General features: G+C 43.5%; 1 long non-coding RNA gene across 1 annotated transcript; it reads right to left on the reverse strand.

Moving 5' to 3' along the window:
* Positions 1-570: 570 nt before the first annotated feature.
* On the reverse strand, positions 571-11,754 carry LOC131573574 (uncharacterized). Its single transcript, XR_009276216.1, has 3 exons — positions 11,618-11,754; positions 1,227-1,284; positions 571-705 (listed from the first exon to the last, which is right to left on the reverse strand). It is a non-coding gene; the product is annotated as an uncharacterized LOC131573574 (long non-coding RNA).
* Positions 11,755-14,268: the final 2,514 nt, after the last annotated feature.

Here is a 14,268-nt window from a genome sequence, read left to right on the forward strand (position 1 = left end):
TCAACCAATAACGTGTCAAGAAATGGATGACATACATGGAAGGATCTGGAAGGAGAGGTGGGGTTTACAATGATGGATGGGGAGTTGGGGCAGGGCTAAGGTGATTGATGAGGAACATTCAAGAAAACCTGGAGGGTTTTACATGACAGACAACTGGAACCTACCAAAGTAATCAATGGGGGAAAACCAGGAACATACCAACAGACAAAATACTAACAATTTCAACAGAATTAAATAAACATATTACAACAACTATTTAGGATGCAGACAAGCTGCAGAAGCTTAAACAGTCCTTCTTCAATAGCTCACCCAAAATCAGACCATTTTCTTCCCTGTCTGTGCATGTTGCCATCTGCCTCCCCTCTAGCCTTCTCCACCTCCTTATGAGCCAGGCAGGGAAAGGGAGGCTTGACCTAATGGCACGGGACTGAAAGGGTCTTGTCATAATCAGTTTATGCATCAGCCATCAAGGAAGCAAAAAAATCCCCATAATTCTAATACCCATTCAAGAAGAAAATTTTTAAAAGCCACATCAAAACCCAAATGTATTTTTCCCCACATGAAGTGTTGTTAGATACCAATCAGCTTTATTCAGACTCCAGAAAGAAATGAAATCTGAATCCTGCAGACAAATGGCTCCTTTGCTACACACCTCTTATTCATCCCGAGGGCAATTCCATCTCATGCACAGTCGGAGGCAAAATCCTGTGGACAAAATGGTATATAATCATACAATTAAATCTGCTGAAGATGCAAACCTCAGGGGTGTAACTGAGGCTATATGGGCACCTCAAAGTGTAGCCCATTCATATGTAGGATATAGAATTACAGCATAGATGGAGCTTGCAGTATTGGAGCTTTGTGCTTGAGCTAATGGAGTGACTGCTAGAAGCTGGCATCACCTTCAGGGTCAGCAGTCAGGAAAGGGTGCCAGGCCTTCTCCTTTCACAATTAAGACTCGCAGCATAACAGCTCCCCACCACCAGTTCCCCCATGGCTGCCCCTGCCCCACCTGTCTCCTCCTCTGCTCATCCTCATCCCTACTTTCTGCTTCTCAGACATCAAAGAAGGCTGAGAAGATGAAAAATGGTTCTATGAGCAGTAGTACTGTTTCTGAGTCTCAAGCAGATTACTTCAATTGCAAGAATTTGAATTGCTAGAAAGTGAAGGCTTTCTGTGTTGCCAAAATTCTGAGAAGGAATATGCCTGAAATGATTCCTCCTTACCTTTAAGTTCACATCAATTATATTTTGTTCCTCTTCAGCACTGCTAATCCTGGCTTACCTTCAGATAAAAAGAGAAAAAAAATTAGGTCAGTGTTTGAATATGTGTGATACACAGACTCTGAAAGGAGATAGACAACTCAAAATTTACTTTTTAAACAACTGAAATTAGTTTTAAAGACTTTCACAAGATTCTGAGTGTCCTTAACTCCTGCACTGTTGTGAAAAACCTATATAAAACCAACACAATATCCTGAGGAAAAAATAATAGGTAAATTAATCTAGAAGTTGCACCTAACACAGAAATGTTAATTAAACAGTACAGCTGGCACTGCAACTGAAATAATCTTGTCTTTCTTTTATCAGCAGCAATATGGAAAATTATGTCAGAAAGAAAATAGGATTTTCAGGTTGATTGTGACCTCTTTAATTTATGACCTGGTTTTAATGGTACAGCCCATACTGCAAGCATCTGATCTTGTCCATTAGCAGAACTGGGGGCTGTCTTCTCTTCTGTTCACTGCTGTACAAAATTATAAACTACAACAGGAACCCCTAGAGTGGCTAGGGAGAGAGTTTTACCCCAAACTTGTTAAAGAAATCATAACATCATAAATTCTAAAATCCAAACTGCTGCAGTAGACAAATCACCTGCTCGTCTGAGGCACATTTGCCTCACAGTCATCGCAGACTTTTAGTAGTAACCAACAACAAGAAGAGAGGAACATATGTTGTGGATATGGCTGCACAAACATGACTGCCATTCTCACCTCTAGATCTTCTATTTGTTTCCAGTTTCATGCCCCTGCTTGTTCTTTATTTCTCCAGTCAGTCAAGATGCCAGCCTCCCTCATAGGCTGCTTTCCATGCCTGGGAAGGACTTCTGAAGCATCTCATTACTCTAACAGAAGTCCTTTCAGGTTATATGAAACCCATGCCTATAGGAAACTCATCGAGTTAGGCTGTTGGTGGAGCGCTATGGTGCCGTCAAATTACTTCTCTATACTTGTCTACTTTTCTACACTCCCTTATCACATTGGCTTGTTATGTCCATGTCTGGTTTTTTAGCTGATACCTGCATAGGTGTTGCACAGAGAGGTCCTCCTCCCCACCCTGGGCTCCTCTTCTGTGAGAACACAAGCACAGAGCAAGAACAGCAGCTCTGCTTCACCCAGAGAGATGATAGTGAGCAGCAACAACCTGGGGTGCAGCTGTATCTCTCCCTGGAAGAAGAACTCTGCAAGAAGAGCAAGCCCAAGCGAGTATAACCCATGGTAAATGACCTGGTATCTTGTTTTTGTCTGCATGTAGTATATGAAATAGACAGGGAGTTCTATTCTCCTGTTTGACACCCCTCAGGGGGCTTTAAGAACAATGTGTTCTGTTCAAGTGGTACAGGAGAAACCTGGGAGCCTAAAATAGCATCTTTGGCGGCAACACAAAAAAAGAATATCCAGATGTAACAAAGCTAGGCATAAATCCATTAAGCATCCTGTTCTCTTTCAAGCACATTTTGTGAGCACACCTGCTCTATATACAGGCTGTATCTAGTCCATAAAAGAGCTTTGTCTATTGTGGAGCACAACACTTATAGAGGTCCTAATGACTCCTTTTTGTTGTTGAAAAAAAAGATGCAAAATTAGTTTAATTTTCAGGAAAAATCAGTCTTTTATCTGAAGCTGCAAATTATTTACAAGTTATTGGACTGTACTACATAGCAGGAGAAAGAAGGCAAATGGCCAGAGTTACTTTTCTGCTTTTTATCCATAACTTCCATGTGGCTGCCATAAAAATGTTCTCAAAAAATGTCCTTTACCATGACTCTAAGCGGAAAACACCTTCCACCTACTGTCACTGTAAAGGTGTGATACAAATCTCATAGCTAGACTTGTAAACTATTACTACTTTAATTTCTGCTTGGCCAAATTAATTTAAAAAAAAATATTAAAACTTCTGTGTTATCTTAGCTGCAAGACTATTTATTGGGCGGAGGAGGGGGGGAAGGAAAGTAGTTCCAGGTAACTGGAACATGATTCTTTTACATATATGGTTTTGCTAAACAAGTCAAAGATTATAATCACCATAGTCAAATATCTTTAGTTCAAAGTTCACATCATGATACAAATATAGAGCACTGCTTGTAAAAATTCCTAAGCTGACTTTATCATGGCCAAAGATTTCAAATCTAGGCATCTATATTCACATGCAGGCATTTGAGTAAATTCCCTGGTTTTCAACACTTGCTGCACCACCATGAGCAACTGGTTCTTTAGCAGCTTCTTCCCAGGATGAAGAACCTTTCACAAGAAAATTCTGCCTTGCCAGACTTGGTAAGTCTGGTTTCACGTAGATTCCACAGAATATACATTATATATTCAAATAACGTAGCAGAGATTAAAAGCATCCCTATAGCCATATTCAGGAGTTTAAAAATAAAAAAAAAAGGTGACATGCTTTAACACTACTCAGCCTTCTAATGCAAGTTTGCATGTGTTTCCAATGACTGATCACAGAAGAAGTTTATCTGTCTTCTGGAAGAAGAAAAAGAGGTCAGCCATAGCTATATGCTATCATTAAGGCTAAAGATCTCATGCTAAAGCTAAGGCCTAGAGATAACTGTAGGGAATGGATGCAAGAACTCAAACAATTCTGAATAAGCAATAGAAATGAGGATTAGTGAGCCATTCTGATGAGCTAATTGTATCAAAAACTTTCATAAAGTTTTTATAGTTCATATAGTTCATCAACTATTGTCTGTCAAAAAGCACACAGAGAGAAAGATAAAGCTCTACTATATCCATATATGAAATACATATGTACACATACTTGTATGTGCACATATACATTTAACATTCATATTCATAAATGATTAACATCTACATTTTTGGTGTTCCAATACATACAATCCCTATTACAGAAATGAAATAGAAATTAAATATTTTACTGTAAGGTCTTAGGAAAATTGTTCATTTGGTTCCCTCAAACAAAACACAAGGTGGAGGTAAAAGAGCAGTACCTCACTTGCCCCTACAGCAGACAAGGATTCAACAGCTGAAAAAGACAGAGAAAAGGGTGGAGAACACCCTTTGTTGATGGAAGCACTGGACCCTTAACAGAAGGGAGCCAGATGACAGAACAGAGCTGTTTTGGGCGGAGAAGGACACAGTAGTCACATTTTCAAGCAAGTGGTATCAAAAGAGATTGCATTCGGTACTACCCCAGGATTCTGTCCATCTGAGTTCACCCTGACCACAATGCTGCATGCTGATAGCATACAGCTGTTTCCTTTACAGACAGAGATAATAGCCTCAGTTCTGAAAAATCCAAGAATTATGACCTTTACATTCATTTACATCTATGGACCTGCAGATAGAAACAAGGGGCAAGAGCAGGCAATTATCATCTATCCCTTTCTGCAATTCTCACTTATGTCTGTTTCCTTTTACTGATGCTGTAATAAGTAGAAGGCACTGTTGCCCTCTCTCTCTCTCTAATCAATGTGGAGAGCATCAGTTGTCATCACAACAGAGATTACTAATTCCAGGGGGCTGTCTACCCTGCTAGCTCTCACTCCAACAAGGCAGAGAGCAATGCAGCACAGAGGAGGTAGTTGACCCACCCAGGTGGAGCCCTGACATTGGAAAAAATAACAGCTTGATGGGAGCAATCAACTGAGCTGATAACTCCCACTACCTTAAACAGTCTTACTCCATCATAGACAGTAGGACCATTCTGGTTTTGTGCCAAATTAATAATGCAAAGACAACTGAAAGTGGAGAAAATATATTTGCCTGCAGCTTCCCGACTGGGAGGAAACTTGACAAGATTTTCAGAAATGGTTACAATCTCTCCCATTATTCCAAATAAAGTGAAACTGGAGAAAAATAATTAATAATGAGATCTTCCACAGTGCTGCATACAGTAAGCCCTGAGCTGATGGAGACTTACAGTCTACTTCCATGGGTGCAAAATTTGAGACTTGTTGCCCTTTTGAAAGAATTCACTTGGAGAAGAAACATTTTCCTTATAAGATTCAGATACCACAACACCCTAATGAATAAGACAAAGCCCTCTGAATTTAAAGAGCTATCAAGTGGAGTAATTAGGGATTAAATTAGTTTGTGTCATAGCCAGTAGTCAGGACTAAGCAAAATTATTATGACAAATAGTCTCATCCATCTGAAGAATACAAGATCTTTGCAGGATTTGTGGAAATTGGGAATGTAAGGATGAGACATTATTAAGTGTTGGAAAACTGAGCCCAGGCAATAATATATGCAGAGAAGGACATGAAGGCAAAGCAGTGTTGCAATGAAACGTGCCAATCCCTACTGCAGATGTAAAAACAATCTATTTGATGAAAAAACAACCAACCATCAGAAAATGCCCTTGTTACAATTAGCAGGAATACCACATAACAACAAAACATACCAAAACAACAGTTCTACGAGGGCATAACCCTGTTTTTACAAACTGTCAAGAAGAACAAAAAATATATAATTTCATAAGCACATAAAACACAAAAACACACAGTTATATATATATTACATACTATAAAGACAGCTATGCCTTAAACCCTGACTTTTCATCAAGAGCTTAAGTTCAACATTGCCTGGCACTAGAAACCTAAATCCATGTCCTAAAGACCAGTGTCCCTAATCAGATGCACTTATCCAGCCCACCAATTAATTCCAGACCTCTGTTCACCTAATATCATGCTCCTCTCTACCCCACACCCTGTTGTCTCTGACCTCAGTCACATCACTGCCCCATCCAGTGGAACAATGGTCCAGAAAACACCATTTTTCTGGAAGATCAGCTCCCTCAGCCAGATCAGCTGCACAGAAGCTTGATCAGAACTAGTTGCAGGTTCAGAGGATGGAAAACACAGCTCTTGTTTTCTCAGAATGTCCAGGATGCTGGCCAGGCTCAAGGGGTAACAGGCACAAAAGCCCAAGTAACACCCTGGAGTAAAGTGCTGCTGAATAATAGAATCATGCACTCATTTTGTTTGGAAATAACCACAATGAGCATTGAGTCCAACCATGAACCTCGCTGTGCCAAGTGCCCCAGTAAACCATGTCCCTAAATGGCACCCTCAAACAGCTTTCACGTGCTGTACCTCCAGGCATGGTGATTCCAGTGTTTCCATGCACAGCCTGTCCCAAAGCTTGGCAAAACATTCAGTGACAACTTTTTCTTCCCAGCCAAGATGAACGTCCCCCAGCACAACCTGAGGCCATTTGCTCTTGTGCTGTCACCTCTTCCCTGGAGGAAGAGACCAGCCCCCACCTCACTACAAGCTCCCCCAAGGCAGCTCCAGAGAGAGGAGAGGCCTCTCTGAGCCTCCTTTGCTCCAGGCTGAACACCCACAGCTCCATCAGCCATTCCTCATAAGCCTTGTGCTCCAGACCCTTCCCCAGCTTTGTGGCCTCTCTTTGCACTTGTTCCAGCCCCTCAATGTCTTGTGCTGAGGGCCCCAAAACTGAAGGCTGGATTCCCGGTGCTGCCTCACCGGTGCTGGTACAGGGGGACAAATCCCTGCGCTGCTCCTGCTGGCCACACCTCTGCTGATCCAAGGCAGGATGACAGTGGCCTTTTTGCCCACCTGGGCACACACTGGCTCATGTCCACTCACTTGTGGGCCAACACCCCCAGGCCCTTTTCTGCTGGGCAACTCTCCAGCCACTCTGCCCAGCCCAAGAAGTGCTGCAGGGTTCAACTTGGCCTTGTTGAACCTCATACCATCAACCTCTTCCATCAATCCGGCTTGTCCAGGGCCCTCTGGAGATCCTTCCTGCCATCCAGCACCAACTTGGTGTCACTGCAAACTCTGAGAGGGGTCTATCCCCTCATACGGACCATTGACACAGGGGTTGGGCAGGACCCGCCCCAGGACTGGGCCCTGGGGACACCACTAGAGACTGGCTGCCAGCGGGATGCAAGTCCTGACCAAGCAGCCAGGTTTTACCTCAGTGAGCAGTGCACTGCTCCAAGGCACACCAAGCACTTTCTCCCAGAGAATTCTGTAGGAAACAGTGTCAAAGATTTTACTGAAATCCAGGTAGTCAACACCCACAGTTTGTTCCTCAAGCAGACTTTCAGGCAGCCATGTGGGATGGCCCTGGTCCCCTGCTTGTTCTGTACGTTCTGTGTGATGGCTCTGCAAAGGATCTGTTCTCTGACCTCCCCAGTGCCCAAGTCAGACTTATGGATGGGCATCACATTTGCCAGCTTCCACTCACCTGGACCCTCTGCAGTTAAGCATGGCTTCTGGTAAGTGGTTTGGTGAACACTTCTGCCATTTCCTGCCGTACCTTTGTGTTAATTCCCTCCGGCCCCACAGACCTGTCTGTATGTGTCTAAGTGGTGTTGCTCTTAACATTTCCCCTTGGAGTTTGAGAGCTTTATTCTGCTCATTGTCCCTGACTTCTAGCTCAGGGTCCTGGGTACCCAGAGAACAACCTGGTTGTGTTTCAAGACTGAGGCAAAGGAATTAAGTACCTCAGGCTTTTTCTCATCCTTTGTGCTCATTTTTTCCCCCACCTCCAGTTCTGGTTGGGATTTGTCTCTTTTAATGTTCTACTTGCATAAGCTCATGACATCTTTGTAGTCCTGCTGGGTGGCTCAGAAGGCAACTCCTACTGATTTCTAGACATGCTGAGTGCTCAGCCTTACTCCAGAAATTCAGAAGATGAGAAGGATGCAGTTATCTCCTCATCCTTCAACGATGTTGTCTTCTGAATAACAGCCCCCAAGGACAGCTGACAGTTCCTCAGCACTTCCCAGCGCAAGACAGATGCCAGGTGCTCAGCACATGGTCAGTATAGCCTTTTCTGTGGCTCCCTGTCTCCACAGATATCTGGAAGTCCCTTGAGGTGAAAATATTTTCATACAGACAAGCATTCACCATTCAGCTTTTCTGTGCCCAGGCCCACTTTAAAGCCAGGACAGGCCTTTGCTGGGGAAGGTTCTGTGGCTTGAGTAGTGTAGGATTGTGTGAAATTTTTACACTTCACAGGCCAGAGCAACAAATCCAGGTTGCAGGACCTGCTTCAACTCGGTGCTTGCAAACTTTGAGTGGTCTGCAACTGCAGCATTCAAGAAGGGAGAATGACCAGGAATGACCAAATTGGAAACCTGAGTATCAGCCACACGGATACGCAGAAGCATGAAAGGACTGGAGGGAGCAATGTTGTGCTCCTACCTTGCATGGCCAGTGCCAAAATGATCTACTATCTTCCAGTGCTGCATATATAAACAAATCCTCCTCACTTCTCTAAGTGTACTAAGTGTACAAAATTCACAGACCTGAAACTGATTCAGCCAAGGCTCCCCATGGTTCAGCCAGCAATCTCAGCCTTGCAGTGTCACCTCTGCTATAGCAGGTGCCCTGTTTGTTCCCCAGTGCTCCTGGACCACCTGCACTTCTAGGACGGAATGCCACAAACAGCTGACCTAGGGTGCACCGGTAAGCTCGGTCTTTCTGGTTGAATTTATTTAGTTTGCTTCTTTGGTTTTGTCCTTAAGGACGTCAGTTCCTCTATTTCAAGGTAGAGAAAAATGTCCATGTGTCTGTCTCTCGGAGATTAAACAGTGACATCCAGCGGCCACTCACTTTGCTAAAAATGGTGAAATTGTGTCAGTAGAGCGGTGTGAGGATGTGCAAGGGAGAGCCGGCACCCTGGAGTGTGCTGAGCAGCACAGGAGCAGCTCGGGCTGCGGCAGAGTGCTGAGCAAGGAGTGCAGACCCACCACGTGGGTCTCAGATTTTCCAGGATGCTGGCCAGGCTTCCCTCTCTGTGTCCTCTGAAGGGTTTATCACTAGTCACTGCAACACTTCAGTTGTCTTGGGCCCATTTGTCTCCCCACCCTTGGTAATGGTAATTTCTTGTTATAAGTTCTGGGCCACAGCCCATGAAATATGGCTGCTCCATAGAAAGGAAGCAGCCTTTTAGTACTTTTGGCCTAGTTATGGCACAGCAGCCTTGAAAACATGAGGAAAGGTCTAAAGTAGCTTTCAAGGGCTGTGGATAATATATAATCACAAGACTGATGAAATAGACCACGAGTATTGATAAGAAGTGGCTGCCAGTATAGTACTAGGCACTAACATCGGAGAAAACCAAAAGGCACTGCAGCTGGAAGATAAAGGATGAAAAACAGAGGGAGAAGAATATCTGTGGGACAAGGGCAAGGGCAAGGGGTTCCTGTGTAAGAAAGAGAATAAGGAAGACAGATGTTTTCCAACAAGAGACCAGAGTGGGAGTGTCCTTCTCTGGCAGGCAAGGAATGCATCAGGCAGGGCCAGCATGCAGGCCCCACCCATGCATGGCCTCACAGCCTGTAACAAGGCTGAGTTGATTGCTCCAGCTCCTGTGCACTGTTGGGGATCAGCTGTCAAAGACTGCAAATCAGGCCCAAAAGGTGCTGCTATGTGTCCACCCTCTACTGGACCAATGGACTTGGAGCAAGCACTACCTGAGATGTTGCCTTTGCTCTTGCTGAAGGCATCTGCCAGGATGCAACCTGCACAGACTTTAAAGGGGACGACATAACCTGCCTCACGGTACACAGGGAAGAACCTCCAAAGTGAGAGGAAAGATTCCAAAGAATTCCCAAGTGGGTTTTTTTTTGCATGGTTTCACATTTGGTGGGCAAGAGGCTTATCTTATATTCAGTGCAGTACGGCAGTAAAACAAGAGAAAAACAGTTCTTGCTCCACCAGGTTGAACTGCAGACTGCAAGAGGCTGCATCATTTAGCTATTGGACAGGCTAAAAACAATATTTGTAAAGGATTTTATGAGGTGGTTAATGGACTGGAACACACTAAGGATATAACATATCAGTAATATGAATACAAATTTACTACAAAAAAAAACTAAAATGACAAATCCAAAATATGCAGATGGTGTCCAGACAGCTCTGAGTAATAAATTGAAAGTGAATTAAACTGGACTAGGTGGTGACTTTAGCTACTGTGGAGAATACCACACAACAATTATAATAAGTGGGTTACCTCTATGTTCTCCATAACAAAACAAAATCAGAGAAAGGCAAGAAGCCTTCCAAATGCTGTGATGCTTGCATGAAATATAGGCACTAATACAAAATAGCTACCAAAATCTCTCAGGATTTATTATTCATTTTGATCCAAGATTGGCACAGACCCAATTTCACTAAACAAGGAAAACACCCAAGTGTGCTGCTAATCCTTTATAACAAAGCTTTCACAGAGACAGCCCTAGTAATGCAGTCCCAAGGAACACATCCAGGCTTCTGAGCCTGATGACACATTGACCTGCTGCAGGCTGAACCTTCTTGATTTGCTTCTCTGCACCTCTCATGGGCACACAGCCTTGCCTGAGACCTGCACCACAATGGCACAAAACCTCTGAGAGACACCTTCTTTAAAGGCACCCTTACACAAATTAAGCAACTTGTAGGGATGAGGTCTTTATCAAACCTTCGGTCTTTTCTTTCTTACGTGGGGTCACAGCACTTTCAGTTTCCTTCGGGAAGGAAACATGATTGTAATGTTCAGGGCAGGGAGAAGAGTAAAGGAAAAGTACTTGTTTAACAATAGCAGGAAGGCAAAACAACAAAAAGTGCCATAAATCTATTTCTGTAAAAGCAATGTCTTTTTCTTTTTCTACATCTTTTCTGTAAGTATGTTTGCTTAGGGATGCTGATTGCCTAGAATTTTTTGTTTGTTTGTTTGTTTTAACTTAGAAAACACATGCAGAGAAAAAAAACAACAAAAACCCACACCAAAACAAAACAAAACAAAAAACCAACAACAAAAAAGAAAACCCAAACAACACCCCACCTTAAGAACACACGATGAAATAAACCCTTTAGGAACTTCCTTCCCTCCACCCCTCTTGCTTTCCTTCTTGCTGCCTGTCTCTCCGCCCCCGGAGGATATCGGCGCGGTCCCCGGTGCACAGTGGGCTGGGGAAGTTCAATCCCAGTTCAGGGGCGGGAAGGGAACACTGTGTACTCGGCACGGCACTCGGGCGGCTGATCCGACACTCCCCCGCCCGCCCGCAGCCAGCCCAGCTCCGCCGGCTCCACCGCCCTTCTCCCACGTGTGCGGGGCGAGCGCTGACAGGCTTCTCCCTCCCTTCGAGATGGGTGCAGGAGGTCCTTTCCTTCCCAACTCATCCTCCACCGATTTTAGTTAGAGTGAAAGCACGTCCAGGGAAAGGTTTGTGACCTTGGGATGGATGGTGGGAACACCTCTCCCTTTCTGCAAACACCGCTGGTACAAGGACTAGATAAGGTGTTCTTGCTTGTCGCCAGCACCTGAACTCCAGGACCGAGCCCGGGGTCCACCGCTGACTGACTTCTGATTGGCCTCCAAGAGAAGTGACAATAAAAAGGGGAATACCTCTTTCCTCCGCAGGACTTGCATCCAGCCAAGCCCTGGTACATCACTCGAGCGGAAAGGGTCCCTGCATGGATCAGGTTTCCTCCCAGCAATGGAAAGTGTGGCCTCCTCATCACACCGCCTGTGTGCTGGTTAGGGGACCTCTAGTAGGAGTATGTATTGCGCTGGATTTGCCAAGAGGTGGCTGCAATGGGAGCAGCATAAGTGTTGACTGCAGAGATGCTCTCAGCTGTGAGAGAATGTTCCCTGCTGACCTGTATATGTAAATTGTGGTGATTCATTGCTTCAGCAGTCACTGGGTCTTGTTACATTTTAAGTGTAGGAAAGTGAGACTTGTACTGCACTCTCATCACGTAATCTGGCTGTTTTTTCCTGTATCAGAAGAAATGCAGAGAACTGAAAAAGCCACAAGCATTCCATATACATAAGAGCACTGAGGCTTTTTGCTACATGATAACCTCTAATTGAAACCCGGCTATGAAAAAAGTATGAATTCTTACAATCACAAAAAAACAAACTGACTCTAAAACTGATCTATACTTTTCCGACAGATTGGTCCTTGTGTAAGGTTATGCCAAAAAAAATGAAACCAGAGGTCACCACAGTGAAGGTTGAGAGGGAGAAAAAGCCATGAAGAAGGAATGCTACTTGTGCTTTACAATGTAGTTAATAATTGCAGGCTGATAGGTACCTGATAGGGAATTATGAGGCTGTAGAGAGATACAGCTAAGGCCAATGTGCTATGTGGATTACTGTAAGGCACGGTCTTAGGCTCATCTGGGCTGCAGGATGACAGCTCCATATACAGGGCCACTTTTCAAAGTGTGTGTTGAAAAGTTTGTGGTACTTGTCTTTTCAATCTTACAATGCCTGCATGTAAACAGTTTCCTAGCTGGCTAGTAAATGGAGCATGCTGGAAACAAAGTTATCTCCAGCTTTGCCTTAAACTTACCAGATCCATCAGCATGTTAAAAAACCAACAAACATTACTCATTCCCAGTATTGCCTTCTCTAAAAAAAACATATCTCTGGCCTAAGCACATGGTTTCTTCATTCCTCTCTATCTAGGACTGAACTTCTCATTCACTGGTGCATGAGTTTCAAAAAGATGGAGAGAAACTCTGACATTGATAATGGAATCTACAACCAAAAGAAAATATACAAATTCCAACTGCGTAGCATTGGCTTTCACGATGAGCAAACAGCCCTTGGCCATTGTTACATTTTTTTGGTACATGTATTATTTTAACATTGTGATATTTTTATATCTGCAGAGATGAAAACTGAAAACAACTGGCTTCCTACAGGGTTAGCTGGGTCTTCATGGGGAAACTGAGAGTTTAGTATTTTCTACAAAACCATGCAGGAGTTTGCATAACTTCCAGTACGAGTTGCTTCCATTTCTTTCCCTATTTGTTTCATGGTCCATCTGATGCCATTATTTATTCTGAAGTGGTACCCTTTTCCCCCATTTCTGATTGTCATGTCTCCATCAATTTCTGCAAATATATAAAAATACTGTGATCATTTTAATATGGAAAAATATTTCTCCTCAAATCATCTATGCTTTCCCCCTTAACTGGACAGATTAAATTCAGAATCCAATTATTCATAATTAATCTCTGGGCATAACAATGTTTTTATTTCAGCTTCAAAGGAATGATTTCACAAGATTTTTTTCTGTGTCTTTTATTTTTCATAACTAATATGCTGCCCCAATTCTACAGACAGTGGTGAAATGCAAGGGTTTTCTAAATTTTTATACATTGTCAAAAAATTGCAGTGAACACAAAAGACAACTGTTGCTGTCACATAATATAAACTCAACGATCAATATTGTAGCATACTGTAGCAAACCTACCTCATCTTGTATGTGTGCACACACAACCTACACACTTTCCACGAACCTGCACAGTGGCTGCAATAGCTTCTGCAGTGCTACTAACAGGAAAGACTCTTATGGCCTAAGGAAGATAAACAAGGTATCATCATTTGCATCCATTTTTCAGCCAAACATATAACTATCTGAAACTCAAGTGGAAGCAGCTTTTACCTCTCAGCAAGGATTTGGTGAGTCTTTGGAATCTTTGCATTTCATCACTTCAATTTTCTAATTCTTGCTTTACTTGCAGTGGCTACCAAAATATTTGACATATAGTCTGCTGTTGTTTCCTTAAACCCTAATGCTGAACTTTGAAGGCAAAAGAAAGCTGTAGCGTATTTGGCTCTCACTCTGAAATGCAGCTGAAAGACTTCGCAAGTGCAGAAACCACAAGGTGGTAACATATGTGTGTAGCTAAACAATTCTAATACAATGCACGGTTACCCTGTAGTGGGCCCTGGTGAGGCCACACCTCGAGTTCTGTCTTCAGTTCTGGGCCTTTCATGACAAGAAAGATATTGAGGAGCTGGAGCAAGTCCAGAGCATGGCAACAGAGCTCATGAAGGCTCTGGAGTGCAAATCCTGTGAGGAGTAATTGAGGGTTCTGGAGGTGTTCAGCCTGCAGAAAGGCAAGTTCAGATTTCTACAACTGCCTGAGAATAGGCTGTAGTGGGGGGGAGGGCGAGGGGGGGGGGGGGCGATCATTCTTTACTTCCAGTTAAAAAGTGACAGAACAGAAGGAAATGGCCTCAAGTTGTGCCAGGTGAGG

The sequence above is a fragment of the Poecile atricapillus genome, chromosome Z, assembly GCF_030490865.1.
Source record: "Poecile atricapillus isolate bPoeAtr1 chromosome Z, bPoeAtr1.hap1, whole genome shotgun sequence".
In the NCBI taxonomy this organism is placed as follows: Eukaryota; Metazoa; Chordata; class Aves; order Passeriformes; family Paridae; genus Poecile; species Poecile atricapillus.